Source organism: Macaca fascicularis, chromosome 8, assembly GCF_037993035.2.
Source record: "Macaca fascicularis isolate 582-1 chromosome 8, T2T-MFA8v1.1".
Classification (NCBI taxonomy): Eukaryota; Metazoa; Chordata; class Mammalia; order Primates; family Cercopithecidae; genus Macaca; species Macaca fascicularis.
The window spans coordinates 70133539-70150822 of NC_088382.1; the positions used below are offsets into that span (position 1 = coordinate 70133539).

The following is a 17284-nucleotide window of genomic DNA, read 5'->3' on the forward strand; positions in this document are numbered from 1 at the left end:
AAAAGAGAAAATAATCTCCTTGTGCACTAGAAGCATTAGCTCCTCTTCCTGGGAAGACCAATTTACCCACGAGAACTGTGCTCACATTTCCTCTCTGTGGACTCAGAAAATAATCTTTGGAATTACAGGCTTCATACCTGCTTCCTCCCTGTCCTTCTTAAACTTCTTCCTGTTTCTGAGTATGTACGAGGCTGAGTTTGGCCATCATGACTACTGAGCCAAAGAGCGGAGGCAGTTCCCTTTCTGCAAAACCATCATAAGAGACTTCACTAGACTTGAAAGTGATTTTTTAAGAGTTCCAAATATTTTTCTTGAGTATCTGGAACAATTTCATATGAAGATAATTTCCATAAGTGAGTAAAAAAATGAAAAAAAATCATGTATATTATAGTTTCATATTAAGAGATTATTTCATTCAAATGAGATTCATTCAAAAAGCATTTGCAAGAAAATTTATTTAATATGACTAAAATTACAAGGGGTCAGCTTTCATCTCAGTCTTGTGCTATAATACAATAGATTTCCTGTATGCCATAAAGAAGTATCTTCATGTTATAAAAGAAAATGTTTTCATGCCATGCATAGACCTCGATCTGCATTTTTGAAGAGTCCCTTTGGGCCAGATTCTATTATGTTTTCATAGGAAAATTCCTGTTGAGGCTGACTGAATTCCAGTGTAATTTGAAAGCAATTAAAGTCCATCAAAGGAATGGTAGTACAGTTATCCTGGAAATGAATCAGATCCAAAAAGTGTAAAACAAGCTAGTCTAGATCTTTGGAGCGGCTCTAAGAATTTTCTTAAGTTCTACTGACTCACTACAGTCACTGTTCTAGTGCAGGAAAAAGCTATATCACAGGCTCCACTCAAGTTTCAGACATGGAAAAATTTCTTCAAATTCAATAGCATCATTTCCAAATGGGCATTCTATATAACCTGAAGTGCAAAACCTCTAGTATGCTTTATTAAAACTTGATCTAAATCTGATATAGCACAAATTTCCAATTAAAAACCTCTGCATCTGTGTTGTTTTTGTTTCCTAAAAATGTTTGAAGGGTCAGTCACGTCTCACCACCTCACATCCTCAGTGAGTGCCAGGTAAGAGTTTCATACAAAAGTACCACAGGAAAACAGCTCCACACAAAGGAAGGAAACATTAAAAAAAAAAAAAAAAGCTATTTCCTTGTACATATCCTTAGGGCTACATTACATCACTGGTGGATAATGCCTCATCCTCTTCATAATTCTTTACAACCCAAGATTATAAACTATATTTAATAGCCTGCTTTTCATCAATCAATATTTGCTATATTAGTATGTTTTAACAGAAACAAGTGGACAGCATTCTAAGGAAAATGAGGTTTTTCTAGGTGTCTATTTTATAACTGTGCCATGTTGGAGTTGTTCGTGAAGACTTAAAAATCATTAATTGGCACATTCTAATTAATTGTCTTTAGTTAAAATATAGAAACAAAATTTCAGAGTAATTAACTCAATAAGTTAACGACTAATATTAGGTAATGTCAACTTCATTTTTATATTAAGAAACATTCCCTTTTAAACTTTAAGCTATCAAAAAGCATGAGCCTACCCTTAATTATGATACAAAATTGTGAAAAATATGCTTACTCAAGAGAAAATTCCAAAAAAGGAGTGATAGCCTGACATTTTGAGTAGTGTACTATCTTAAATGACAGAAAACTACATCCAGAATAGCTGTGTGAGGATCTCCACAGACTTGCTCCCCAGTGAAAAAAACTGTGGAAATTAAAAAAATAAATAAGTGTCTGAAAACTGTCTTAAGGGTATACAGCAAATGAAGAAACATTTACTCAAGAAAATCTACTAAATCTCAGTAGGAAGAGTGAGAGTATTTCATCTGAGCCACAAATTCACTGCCTCCCTTCTTCTACCCCAATTTAGTATGATTAAAATTCCACTCTTTGGGAAATATGATCAAGAAGATGGGGCTCCCTCTTCCCTCAGCTCCCAGTCAAGGGATACTAATAGGTTGCAGAGGCTAAATCTCTTGGGGCTGTGACCCAGAGGTCATGAGCCCTTTTCCTTTACCCAATCCCCACTAACAGAGCAGAAGTTCTATGTCTAATCCTGCAAAAGGGCCCAAATACAAGTGAATCAGATGTGGAGCCATTTACGTCCCAAGGCATTGCCAAATACAATAGAGTAATTAACTAGCAACCAGTGAAACCTCACAGGTAGGTGTAATACCAATGGAAGCAAAGAGCTTAGCAGAAAAATCAGGGAAAAAGACAAAGAGAGTCCTTAACCTACCCTCATTCCAGAGTGACTTTGCAGAGCAGGCTAAGAATGTTGGGGCCTTGATCACCCTGACCCTGACTCACTCATATGGTGGAGGATCCATACTGGGAGAGGCAAACCATAAAGACCCGAGGCAGTAGATACTCAGAGCCCTATTTGCAGAGAGGAATGTCACTCCAAGAGAAGCAAGCCACTATTCCAACCACAGCTCCCAAGGTGTGGCTCAAAGATTTTGCCAAGGGCAAGAGGCAGTCAATAAAAAAGAGCACGAAAGCTCTACCCAAATGAACTGACTTTATTAGTAATAGCATATGGAAAGTTTAAGCCTACAGGTTCTCTGGAAAACAATGAGGATTTTTGAGGCAGGTAATTAAGAAGAGGCTTATTAGCTAAATAAGGAAAACAAGTTAAACTGTAGGCCAGGTAGTTTATCAGAGATAACTAAGGAAAGCTACAACCAAGAAGAACCCCCCCTAGGGTCAGAACAAACCTTAAAGACTGGCCTCAAAACTAATCCTGCAAAAGAGCCCAAGTATAACTGAATCAGTTGGGGAATGATTTATGTCCCAAGGCATTGCCAAAAGCAATAGAGTAACTAGCAACCAGTGAAGCCTAACAGGTAGGTATAATACCAATGGAAGCAAAGAGCTAGGCAGAGAAATCAAGGAAAGAGACAAAGAGAGCCCTACTAATTTACTGTCATCCCAGAGTGACTGTGCACATGCCCAGGGCAGTGCTCTCTGAGAAACCGCATTATACAGTTCACACTACAAGAGTAACAGACTCAATTAAAATAGTACAGCCACTGGGCACGGCGGCTCACACCTGTAATCTCAGCCCTTTGTGAGGCTGAGGTGGGTGGATCACGAGGTCAGGAGTTCAAGACCAGCCCGACCAACATGGTGAAACCCCATCTCTACTAAAAATACAAAAAAAGTAGCTGGGTGCGATGGCGTGCACCTGTAATCCCAGCTACTCGGGGGGTTGAGGCAGGAGAAATTGCTTGAACCCAGGTAGAGGAGGTTGCAGTGAGCCAAGATCGCGCCACTGCACTTCAGCCTGGGCAACAAAGTGATACATTTTAAATAAATAAAATAAAATAAAATAAAATAAAATAGTACAGACAAGTCACTGAACAAATAATCAAAAACAACAAAAGCCCCAGAGAGGTGGTGTAAGATGGGGCAAAAATGAACAGAAGATCAGAGAAATATGAGACTCTTTTAAGTGCATTAATACATGCACAATGCGAGTACCAGAAGAAAAGGAGAAAGAAGTGGAAATGAATATTCAAGGAAATAATGGCTCAAACATCCCAAATTTAATTTTTTTCTAAAAAAAAATCACTCATCTACATACCCAAGAAGCTCAACAAATTCCAAGCAGAATAAACACAGACTCACACCCAGATACATCATAGTAGGAATTCTGGAGGGGGAAACATTTTTTTTTTTTTTTTTTTGGAAAGCAGAAACAGAAAAAGGATTTGTCTTGTAGAAGGAAACCTCATTAAGCTTTCAATAGCTGGCATCTCAGCAAATGCTAGGAAAGCAAAACCAAAAACAGAAACTTTTCACCAGGAGTTTTATATTTAGCAAAACTATCTCAAATAAGGTAAAATAAAGATAGTCCATATAAACAAAGACTAAAGATTTGTCCATATCAGATTTGCCTTATATAAAAATATACAAAAAAAGGACTTCTGCCTGGAACGAAGTGACCCCAGATATAATTTGAATCCATCCCCAAAAAACAAAGGGCACTGATAAATGTAATTATGTAATTATAAAAGACAGCATAAAAGCATATTTCTTCCTTCTCTTATTCAAAGAGCAACTGTATAAAATATCATGTAACAGCACTTTAGAGCCAGAACATATGCAAATGTGACATATTTGACAATGACAACACAAGCAGGTAAATAAGAACAAAGAAGTAGTGGAGTAAGAAATGATACCAGATGGTAACTCAAATTTACAAGACAAAATGAATAAAACCAGAAATGGTAAATTAAAAGCTTACTAGAAGAAACTCTATAAATATAATTTGTTCTTCTTTCCTTGCTTCTTTAATATACATACAAGTATATAAAATAAAAATTTTACAAGTATTGTTGGGCTTACAGCATGTAAGATGTAATATGTATAACAATAATAGCACAAAAAGGGAGAAGAGAGTTCACAACTATTTAGTAGTAACTAAATAACTCACTGTAATATATTATAAATCTGAAATAGATTCTGATAAATTAACAAGTATATTATGTGCCCTTTAGCAACCACTGAGAAAATAAACTCAAAAAAGTGAAAAAATCATTAAAGAAATTGAAATATTATGCTAGAAAATATTCACTTAACTAAAAAAAAAGCAATAGAGGAGGAATAGACAAACAACAACAAAAAGACACAAGACATGTAGGAAAAAAAGTAAAATTGCAGACACAAATCCAACTATATCAACAATAACATTAAATGCAGATGGGTTAAATAATCCAATTAAAAGGCAGAGACTGTCAGACTGGCTTTCAAAAACACAAAAATAAGATCCACCTGTCTACAGGAGACACATTTTAGATTCAAAAATATAAATCAGTTGAAAGTGAAAAGATGAAAAAGGATACATCATACAAACAGCAACTATAAGAAAGCTGGAGTAGCTATAGTAATATCTGACAAAGTATATATTAAAATTTAAAAATGTTACTAGAGATAAAGAAGGACAAGTGTCCCAAAATGAATGTAGAAAAAAACTGACAGAATTGAAGGAAGAGATCATTCAACAACAGTCAGAGAATCCAATACGCTACTTTCATAATAGACAGAAATAGGCAGATCAACAAGGAAATAGAAGACTCGAACAACACAACAGGCCAATACTATAGACCTAACAGCCATCTACAGAACACATCATCCAACAACAGTACAATAGATACTCTTAACTATGCATGGAATATTCTGCAGGATAAACCATATGCTAAGCCAGAAAGCAAACCTCAATAAATTTAAGACTGAGATCATATAAAGTATGTTTTCTGACAACAGAAAAAAAATATAAACCAATAACAAATTTGGGAATTCATAAATATGTGGAAATTAAACAATGCACTCCCAAGTAACCACTGCATCAAAAAGAAATTAAAAGGCAAAGTATTTTCTAAGACCTTGAGATGAATGAAAACAAAACATAGCATACCAAAACTTATTGGATGCAGCTAAAGCAATGCTCAGAGGAAAATTTATAACTGTTAATGCCTTTATTCAAAAAAGAATTCAAATCAATAACCTAACCTTCCACCTTAAGATACTGGAAAAGACACAAACTAAATATAAAGCAAGCAGAAGTTAGAAAATAATAAGATTAGAGCAGAGATTGATGACATAGAGAATAGAAACACAATAGAGAAAACCCCAAAATCCACTTTGGTTCCTCAAAAAGGTCAATAAAATTGACAAGCCTTTAGCTAAACTGACCAACAAAAAAAGAGTAAACTCAAATTATCTTAATTGCAAACCTTCTGACAACAGTATTACTTTACACACCATCAGGTACATTAGTTACCATGAGTCAGAGGCACTTACATGTGTATAGGCTACATGAAAAATCATTTCAGTTTGCTGCCTTATTAAATTGTTTCATAAACAAAACACACCCTAAATTAAATTTCAAGATCTATGGCATTTGTCATTAATTCTCCCCTACTTTTTCTTTGGGAGATTCCTTCCCCAGTTACAGGGTCCATCACATAGGTTTTACTTTTCTTTCCTATCACACCATTAAAACAGATTTGAGATTAGTTGTTGTACCTTTGTTTACTGACAAACTACCTTTTAAATTCATTCCTACAAAAGCATATTATAAACAGTATTCATATTCTGAATCTGAGGTAACTGTGGAATTAAAGGATTTTCCATATAAACAATATTAAGCCTCCAAACAATCTCACCAATGGAAACCATGATCTGAACCAAGTAGTTCATTTCAGTCTTTTACTCAGAAAACATACAGTAAATAAATTCAAATTGCTTTAAACACACACACACACACACACACACACACACGTGAAAGGTGAAATCCGAACAACTAGACGTTATCCTGAAATTCATTTAATTACTATTTGTTATTATATTTGTTTATTTTGTGTATTTCAGGGACTGATGAAAGGAGACTGCAAGCAGCATCAGAAGGCTAGTCCAAGAACAATCCCTGACTGTTCAGCACCAACCCGATCAGGAGTGGAGAGGCTGATACCTGTACAGTGTTTTGTTTCAGAAATGCCCTATGAATGGCCTCTCATTCATGGAAGGCTTCAGATCTAGTCTTTTGATGTTAATTACAAATAAAGCTACACCGGTGCAGCCAGTGTTTGGCATGTGAGTGGTAACAGTGCCAGATGTAAAAATTTTTGTCACAGTTTTCTAACCATGCTTTGCCATTTCCTCATTGTCGGACACTAGGAACTGTTATACACAAGGGAAGTCCAGGACCTCGCTCTGCTTTCAGAGGCATTGCCTGGTGCTGCCCCCATGTGATCCAGGGCTACCAACAGATCTCAACCCTTACCAAGCCCCGACTTTTCCTCACACTGCCATAGCCTTAGTCCTTTCTCTTGCTGCCCAAGACTAGACGATGAACCTTCTTTGCTTCCATTTCAGGGATATCTGGTGTGATTTGCATTTGTAATTAATGCTTCCATTATTACCATCTCTACTCAACACATCTAAAAACTCTGAACATATACTTATTCCACCTGTCTTCTATTTCCATAACTTAGATATTCTTCATCACAAAATCCCTCCAAACTAGGACTATGTTTTTGAAGTCATTCATTTTACAATTATAACAACAATAACATTTATTGTTTGCTTTGTGCCAGGCACTCTACTACTTTACATAAATTATCTCATTCTGTCACATCTAACTGCAACTAAATATATGCTTACATTTGCTAGTAGCACCTAAAATAAGGATATTGTTGGTCATCTTTAAAGAAATGTCTTAACATACTAAAGAAGTGGAATCAATAGAATAAAATATTTTTAAGTCTTACGAAGTATACAACACTAAAGTAATATAGGATACCATTAAATTTATATTTCTATTTATGGAAAGTAAAGCTATTCCTGGTACATGGTGGTGACCTTCTTTTTATCCTATTTCTTATACCTTTCTCAAATTCCTATAAACCACAGCTTTGAATAGGTCAAATAAATATAATTTGATTCATACATTCAGTTAAATCCTTTAACTATGTAGTAATACATAAAGTGAGTATTATGTTGCTGCATTAACACCAAAAAAAATGTTTCCCATGGCAATCCAGCCTAATGTTAATTGTGGTATGGGTGCTGAAAAAATAAAATGAGACATAATTTTACTAATCATTCACTTTACATTTTGAAGCTCTTTGCTGTTCTTAATCAAAACTCTTAATTTATTATCAAGAATTACACTAGTTTTAAAATGAGTTAATTTTCTGTTGGAGACAGGAAATGAAGAACTACTAACACTGGGAATGTATTTTTCCTTTCTCAATATTAACACATGATATATATTCAGATTAATAACAACTCTGGAAACTAGTTTCATTCCCTCTACACATAAGCAATAAACAGTACGTGCAAATATGAATCCTAGCAGCAGTAACGTGGATATATAATATAGGGTTTCTTTGGAATATACAGCCATTTCTAATATTTCATTTCAGCAAGTGTACAGGCAACCATCACAGACATCCATCAAAGCTGGATTAGATGAAGACAACGCAGGCTTTGAGGATAAACTGAAGGTGCAGCTCAAAAGTTTCCTTTTCTCATCCAAGGGCTCTATAGGACCACTGTCTTCCTCCTTTAGGCAAAAAAAAGAATCAATTATGTTACTGATATTCTTCCACAGCAGACTGAAAGTCTTTTTACAGTACAAGACAGTAAAAACTAAAAATTTCATAAGAAAACATAGAAATTTCAAACATATCTTCGTGCTCATTTGTTATCTCTGCAATTTTTCCACAAAATTTTCCACAAAATTTATTTCTATGGCAGACCTATTAATGCAGAATTTCACAGAAACAAATACTTTCATCCAAAATAAATAATGCTTGAACTATTTTACAAACAAAAAATTTGTATATCATGTCAAATAATAAATAAAAATAAAGTTTTAAATTCTTGTCATTCATTTTGCATATAATAATCACAGATGGATGGTAACTCAAGAGCACACAGACCCCTTCATTCCTAATTCCCAAGTGACTTACAATTCTATTAAATAAATAAGAAATGCAGAATATATATATATGACAATAGTACTTGTTTGAGATAACAAATAACGTGCTTCTCATATAGGAAAACAACATCAGCTAAGACTTTAGTTCAATGATACTGAACTTTTCGATGTTGAACTAGCATTGCCAGCAAAGGCAGTGGGAAACTTGCAGTCTTATTAGTTGCCTAAGGTAGGTAATAAATCTCTATTAAAATTTAGAATGCATATACTTTTGGACTTGGAATTCTAGGAACTTATAATAGACATATAATTATCCAGTCAGGATACAAAGAGTCTGTATGTAAGGACACTCACTGCAAAAAGAAACTGGAAACAATCTAAATGATCTCTTCCTGGGCAATGTCCTTTGGAAAAAAAGAACAAAATAATACAACAAAATAAACAGCCTCCTTTCCTTAATAAATTATATTACTATGCAGTATTTCAGGATTATACATATATAATACATATGTATCTGTGGACAGACCTGCACACACACAACATATATATATACACAAACACACACACACACACACACATTTCTACATATGCATACATATATAAACAGATACATATAAATATATAGAATGTCTGGAACAATTTATTAGAAAATATTTATAATGATGGGTTACGTATTTCCAAACCATCTATTTTTTTTCTGCTCCCACTCTACCAGGACCAAACTACATTTCAAATATGATAGTCACAATAAAATCTTTTTAAATTTTTTAATCTTTTTAAATTGACAGATAAAATTGTAGATATTTATCACATCAACAAAATGTTTTAAAATATATACACATTGTGAAATGGCTAAATCAAGCTAATTAGCGTGTATATTACCACACATAGTTAAAAATCTACTCTTCTAGCACTTTTCAAGAAAGTGACATGAAACTGAATATCAAACCGTAAAATCACAGCAAATCAAGAGTCAATGGGGCCTAAAGGTCACAATGTATGAATTTTCTGCAAAAGGAAATAACCTGGGGTCCAATGTTTCCCAAACTGTGTTCCATAAAAAACTACAATGAATCCATGTTAAAAAAATATTGTAGCAAATCCATGTTAAAAAATATTGTATCAACTCTGTTAAAATATGGTTCTTTAATTCAAAGCCATCTCAGAGGCTCTAATATGCTGATGTGAATTGCAAATCTCCAAAAGGAGGATATTAGTACATCCAGGTTCTCCAGATATACATGAACAGTCACCTCTTGATTTAACACACATTTTGGAGGACCAGTGCACTGCAGAACTCATTTGGGAGAGGCTGGTCTAGAAGCATGTATCCTAAGTTTATGAAATTTCATTATAAAGAATATATGCAGCCTTCTAAATATTAAGCTACCATGGCCCAAAACATGAATAAAAGATGGGTAGGTAAATACACAGTCATTCTAATCATACAAGGTCAGGTCTCAAGCCAAAGCAGAATTTAACATTTCGTATACATCCACAGTGCAACAGATGCACATACATGTTAGTGTCCTATTCATTTTTGAAGCTCTCAGGGCATGATTCAGGGGGTTCTTGGTAGATGCTGAATGAATTCTAATTTACCTACGTGTAGAATCTACTGGTGAATTTGCACACTCACTCAGCTGAAATCTCCCTCAAAGGGGAAACTCAATACTCTATGCTATTGAGCTTTTCTTACTTATATATTTTTCAAAGAAATGACACCTCCCTATGCCAAGGCTCTCTGAAGATGGTCTTTATATTAGCTTTACCTTCCTCAAAAATGTACACTTGATCTTGTTTACTGCAAATACCAGATTAACTGAAAAAATGTTTCAATCAATCACAATCTGGGGTATGGATGTGGAATGAAGGAGAACCAAATCCAAATCCTAGCTCTTCTATCCAATTGCTGTAAGATTTTAAGCAATTTACTTGCCCCTCCTGAGACTCACGATAATATCTACTTCTTAGGGAATGTGTGAGACTGTAATGACAGCAGATATCATGTGCTGAGCATAGTACCATGAGTAATAATTTTGGTTGATTTTAAAACCATCTCACTAGCTAAAAATTAAACTACCATACTGTACCCCAACATAAACGTGAAGTATGGCCCATCATTTTTATGCCATGTGTTGGAGATTTACTTTTCAGTGTTTTAGAGAAAGTTTTCACAGGATAAAGTAATGCTTGGTCTCATCTGTTCTGTATTCCCAAGCTCCAGCCGAACGCCTGACTCAAATCACTCAGAAAATATGTGCGTACATGCATAAAAAGTGCAACAAAATAACAGTAGCAATTGCTATTTTTATTTGTATCAAAATTATGCATGCATATAAACACTTAAAGTTTTTAAGTGTTTGTTATGAAGCTATCAGTCACTTCTCCTATGTGTCACCAATTTCCTTCTCCTTAACTCTTTCAGCTGATTAACACTAGAGAGCTAAATGGCATGATTGTATTGCTACCTTTCAATTTTCTGTTTCAGTATTATACATAAATTTTTCCTATGGAGAATGAAGATTTGACCCTCTTTCCTCCTGTCAACATCATGCACACACACACACCCCCCACCCCATTTCTTTCCCATCTTCCCATCACCCCATCCTCCAAATATGGCTATATAGACAAACTTCTATTGTTGTAATGATGTTAAAGTATTCAGAGGTGAACTACATGTGTTAATTTTTCTTTTCTGCACAACATTTTGTTTTCTCTGGAGTGATAAGTACCTTGGGTTTTTCCACCTATGTATTCTATGTACTCATAACTAATTCAATGCACAAATACCTACCCATTACCTAACTCTCCTCTCAAGAAGTGAAGATATATCATGCATTGTATCAACTTCACCATTCCTGAAGAACTCATCTAGAACCTTCTCACCTGCTCACATCTGGACTGACTTGCCTGGTTTGCCTATGATCTCATTCCACTGCTATTCTGGGCATTTATTCATCCCCTTGGTTTTTCTCCTTTGCTGGCTCTCCTGTTTCCTGGATCCCACATCTTTTTTCCTTGGCTTACTCCATTTTGGTGTGGCATTATCAAGTAGTTTCCGGGAAATAAATATGTGATGGCTTTGATATCTAAAAATGACTACTGTAACCACACACTGGGTTAAAACTTTGACTAGGTAAGGAATTTGGTGGACTGTAATTTTCTCTCAGAATTCTGAAGGTCATGCTCATTGCCTTAGCTTCCCGCGTTGCTTTTGAGAAGTCTGGTATTCAAATTCCAGATTCCTTGATTTTGACATGTCTGTTGCTTTGGTTTCTGCCATTCTGGAGTTTCTCCCTCCATGTTCTGAACTTTCACAATGATGGTGTCTTGGTGTGAGTGTGTTTTGATCTACTGTGCTGGGAATTCAGTGGATTCTTTCAATTTGTAACTTTATGCTCACGAGTTCTGGGGAAATGCTTTGGATAATTTTGTTGCCTGATCCCTCTCCTTCACTTTCTCTGTTCTCTCTCTAGCTTATTATGTGGATGATGGACCTCTTAGACTGATCCTCTAATTTGCTTACATTACTGTATTTTTCATCTTTTTGCCTTTTGCTCTAATTTCTGAGAATTTTCAATTCTGCCTTCTGATTCTTCTGTAGAAGTTCTCATTTCTGTTTTTGTGTTTTCAGTTTCAGTTTCCAAAAGCTCTATTTTCTAAATATTCCTTTTCTTAATGGTACCCGGTTTTTTTTTTTTCCGTGGATGCAATTTCTTTCCTTACCTCTCCAAATAGACAAGTGACAATTTCTTGACAGCTTTTCTCTTCTTACAAAGTATTTATGTCTTTTAACTCACTTTATTGTCTGATTTGGGTTCTTTCATTTATAGTTCTTCTTCAAATATCTATAACTGTTCATATCTGGGACTGGCAAACAACCACTACAACAAAACCAGAGTGGAGGCTGAGGGCACAGTGGAGGTCTCTTTATTACACAATCACTACCGACTGAGCCTGTTGGTCCACTTCTGCAGAGAAGTCACCTGGGCTGGTCAGACCCTCCCCAGAAGATACTTCCAGCTTCATCTGGAGAGTAGGGGCCTTTCTGCCAGTGTATGGGAGGATGACATGAGGTCTGAGGATGTTATTTACTCACTCAATTGTGTCTGTGTCCCCTAGTATAGAGTCTCTCACTTCATCATCTCCAGAAGACAAGTATCTCTGGTCTGCCAAGGCTTTGGAGGGGACTGAGAGATGAAAGTGTTTCTTAAATAGCTTTCAACCGATACAGATGACTTTAGCCTCCTTTTACTCCAGCTTCCAGATGATATCTGTTGCCACCGATTCCTGGGAATTTGAGAGATTCTATCGTGCTAACGGGTTTGTTCCTCACATCTGCTAAATCTGTTACAAGACCATCTGCGTCCAGCTTCCAAAGTATTGTGGCTGTTGTCTCCTCTCTTGTTTTCTGTATCCTTGTGAGTCAATGCACTTAAAAAAAAATCTTTCCTGTTATTTTAATGCAGTCTGTGGTGGAAACAAAATTAATTGCCTATCTTCAATTGATGGTCGTTATTTGAAACAGAAGTTCATTTTTATGCCTTTGTGTACTTTCTAAAGTTCCTACAATAACTATATTACTTAGTAATCAGAATACAAATTTATTTGATAAAACAACCTAAAGAAGTAATACTTTGTATATATAAAGGTAAAGCTGGCCTTCTCCCTTTGAGATTTTCTCCAAATATTCATTTATCTACGTCTAAATAACAAGGAAGCGTACTCATAAAGAGAAATTTTCTATTATACTATGATCATTGTTCATAATGATGACCTCAAAGTATGGCTACATCCTAAGGAGTCTTCTAAGCCATCAGCTATTTCAATAAAATTATAGCAGATGCCATCTTTCACATGACTTTTTCTTAATCTTGAATTATCTTTTATGAAGAGGCCCAAGGGAATGAGTGCAAAGCAAATCACTACTGGAGAATTTCCTGAAACGCTACCAAAAATAAAAAAAATCACGTGTACACACACATCATACTCCTCAGAGACTGCTGCAGGTCACAGTACTAATGTAAGTTCCAGTAATTTTGGCTCAGCTCATTGATAACTAACTAAAGTATCCCTCTTTAAGTACAGTTTTCAGTGTAAAATCTCCGAAATAGAGTCGTTTAAGAAATAGCAATATGCTAGAAATAAGAACTTTCCTCTTCAGAAGGGGCTCTTTCTCCTGTACACTAGTGGAACACTTCGTCAGGCAGTTCGCACACGCTGCTCTGACCTGGAGTTAGCTGTGTGTCTGATTTACCCCTGACACTAGGCTGTGAGCTATTTCAGGGGAAAGCTGATCTCTGGTTATTTTCACTCAGCCCCTAGAATACTGCCACACACCAAACAGAAGGTTAAAAATAAATGCCCTTCCATTACAAGCAAGGGCATATAGACACCTTCTTTTTCAACATTCTCACCCAAGACAGCATCAGGTCATGAGAAGGAAATAGAGAAAGGAGAAACAGGAAGAGGTCAGGAGTGTCAAACACTTTTGAAGATTCAAAAGAGAAGAGGGAAACATGCCACTGGATTTGGAAATAGAAATCCAAGCACATCAGACATTTTTAAAAGGGTGCCGGATATCACTGTTAATTATTTAACGTTATTCTGGAGCACTAGATAATGAAATGAAATAAAATCAGAAAGAAGGAGATAAAACTTTCATCATCATTGGGTGTTATCAGTGTCTATCTGGAAAATTCAAAATAATCAGCAGAAATCTTACTGAAAACTATATAAAGGTTAATAAGCAAGCCAGGGACAAATCTAATCCACTGTTTTTTCAATAAAAAAATTAACTAATGGAAAAATAAATGGAAAAATCTATCGTTAGTCAAAATCTATAATGATAATAGTAATTGCTCATATTTAATGCTAATCCTCTACAAAGCACTGTGATGTGCATTTTACCATAGCTCATGAAATCCTCACAACATCCCTGGGAAGTTATAACGCTTAGTATATCCACCTCATAGATGAGGAAACTAGGGCTGAAAGAGAATCAATAGTTTGCCCAAGTTGTGGAACAGCAAATAGAGGTGTTGTGTTCCCCATCAAGGCATACTCCAGCTGACTCCAGAGCCCAAATATGCAAGTCGGGATAAATATTGTGAGAACAGAGAATTATAAAATGTATGACAGACATAAAAACTTTAATAAGCATAGACCTATGCATTTTTCCTTGATATAAAGATTCAATATTATAAGGTATTAATTCTCCTTAATCACTCTATACATATAAAGCAAATTAAAAATCCTAATAGGATTCCTTTTTCTCTTTTATTTTTGTCTTTCGTTTTCTTTTTCTCAACCTCTCTTTCTTTTGCTCTTTATTTCTATCCTTCTGAGAAAACGATTTTATGGTTTATCTGAATAAGTTAAACATGTAAAAATAGCCAGAAAAATCCTGCAGAAGATACTAGTAAAGAGGGTCTTGTCTGGCCAAACACTGAAATATATACTAATGCCACATACATTGTGGTCAATGCACATGAATAGACAGATAAATGGAACAGAATAGGGAAATCAAGAATAGAACCAAGTATTTACAGGACATGATATAATGCAAGGAGCCATTTTTAATGAGATTGGCAAGGATGAAAAATTTCAAATGTTCAACACTGATGAAGGTGAAAAGTATAGTCTGACACATAGTTACTGGGAACGTAAACATAGAACTCTTCGGAAAAGCAATCTGCATATGTATTACAATAAAACTCTTTGACCCAGTTATATCATTTCTAAGAATTTTTTAAAGGAAATAGGTAAGTTAACCACAGTATTATTGATTACAACTCATCAAATTTTGGCATATACTTAAAAGCAATGTATGTAAAACCATTTAAAAAATAACTTCAATGACATGAAAAGATATATCATCAAGCTGATTGAAAAATAGCATGCACAGTATAATCTCAAGGAACATTACATATCTACATAACCATATGAGATACATATATAAAGAGAGGTCAGTGGACAATCATAATGATAAAGGTAACATTTTGAATCCTTAACAAAATGTTAAGCACTTTAATTGCATTATCTCACTGTTATCTTCACAACCACCCTATGAGGTAAATACCATTATAGCCTTCTTTTAAGTGATGAAACAAGAGACACTTATCAGTTAACGTTTTTAAGGTCACACAACTAATTACTGGTGGAATCACAATGGAACTCGAGCCATCCCCACTGTGCTCCACGGCCTCCATATCCATTGCAACCCCCAGTGCTGGGGATGCTATCACTAACAGGAGAGTTTGAGAGACGTTTGCTGCTGCTCCATTTTATTCTGTACTGTTTGAATATTCTACTATGAACATGTGCTATATGCAGAGACAAGGAAACAAAAAGCAAAAAGAAATCAAAGGTGACCTTTGCCACAGCAATTTCAATAGGTAGAAGGAGATGTAAACTGGAGAGTAAAAAGATGAGAAAGAGATGGAGGGCATTTTGAACGACTGGTTAAAAAAAAAATGGCAAAAATGCCTTCTATAAAATACCCAATCAACAGTGCAAGCACAAATTAGCATAACCTTTGTAGAGGGTACTTCAGCAATATGTTATGAAAAAATGACAACAGATGTGTTCTTTCTTCCCAGGAATGTAATTCCTAGGAATTTATCTACAAGAGATAAGAAGGCAAAGACAAACACAGTGCATAATGTTCTGCACTTTGCTGCTGTGAAATGTGGCATAGTGAAAAGAGCTCAGCGTTGGGAGTGGGGCCCACTTGGGTCTGAATTCTCTCTGCACTTTACTGGCTGTGACCTTCAGCAAGTTACTCAACATCTCTCAGCCTCAGTTTCTTCATCTCTAAAATGAAAATAAAAATACGGGCCTCACAGGATTGTTGTAAGGATTAAATGAGACAAAATACAGCATCATGTCTGAAATATAAAAAAGCATTTGTTCTTTTTGTTTTCATCACTCACTAATATGTGTAACTTAGAATGAATAAATAAGCTTTGATCAAAACTCAAGGATAAATCATAGAAGTCGGTAATATTTTAAAACACTAAACTTAGCTTTTAAAGTTATTCAGAAGTAAACCTGTGTTAGGATACTTTGACACTTTCTCAATCTCAATTAGCACTAAACTAATTAGCAAAACTGTTTTACACACTACAGTGAGTCACAGTTTTCTTCCCTCTTCTCTAATCTCTGGTGAGTTGTAAGGGTGATTGACTATCTAATTACTTCTTAATTGAATGCACATATTATACATTTTTCACTAGTTCAAGCTTAATGTTTTTAGTCCAGAAATCAAAGTCAATGAAATTAAGTTGAATTGGGATTTGGGCAACTATTATAATGAGAGAAGGTTTGTATTATATCTAATTATAAGTAAACGTGTGTTTTAGCCTTATTTCCTATGGAAATATTTCAGGTACAGGAATGTTCCATACACAACTAATTTAGATGATTAATAACACTGTTATTCTTATTTGTCATCCTTTATTCCTCATTACAGTGATTTTATTGCTAAGATCCACTAAATGTAATTATTGTTTAAAGAAAAGATGCCATTAGAGAACCATTGGTTGTACCCATACTAAAACCCGAATGAACATTCATATCTGCAAAAAACTGCCTAAGTTTCTCTGCAACATAAAGGTTATAGGAATTTTCACAGGCTGCTAACAGAAGGAAAACAAAAATCTTGGAATGCTTCAAATAAATCCAGTTATATTCATGAAAAAATGTTTATTTACAAAAAACTAAAAATATTACCAACAAAATAGTATTCCAACTCAGTTAACACTTTACAGGTAGAATATC

General features: G+C 35.1%; 1 protein-coding gene across 1 annotated transcript in view; it reads right to left on the bottom strand.

The window, feature by feature from the left end:
• Positions 1-7104: 7104 nt before the first annotated feature.
• Positions 7105-17284, bottom strand: part of CA8 (carbonic anhydrase 8) — a 93479-nt gene continuing 83299 nt past the window's right edge. The window contains exon 9 of the mRNA XM_005563384.5: positions 7105-8122. The gene's annotated coding sequence lies outside the window, so the exon portion shown is untranslated. The remainder of the gene's footprint in view (positions 8123-17284) is intronic.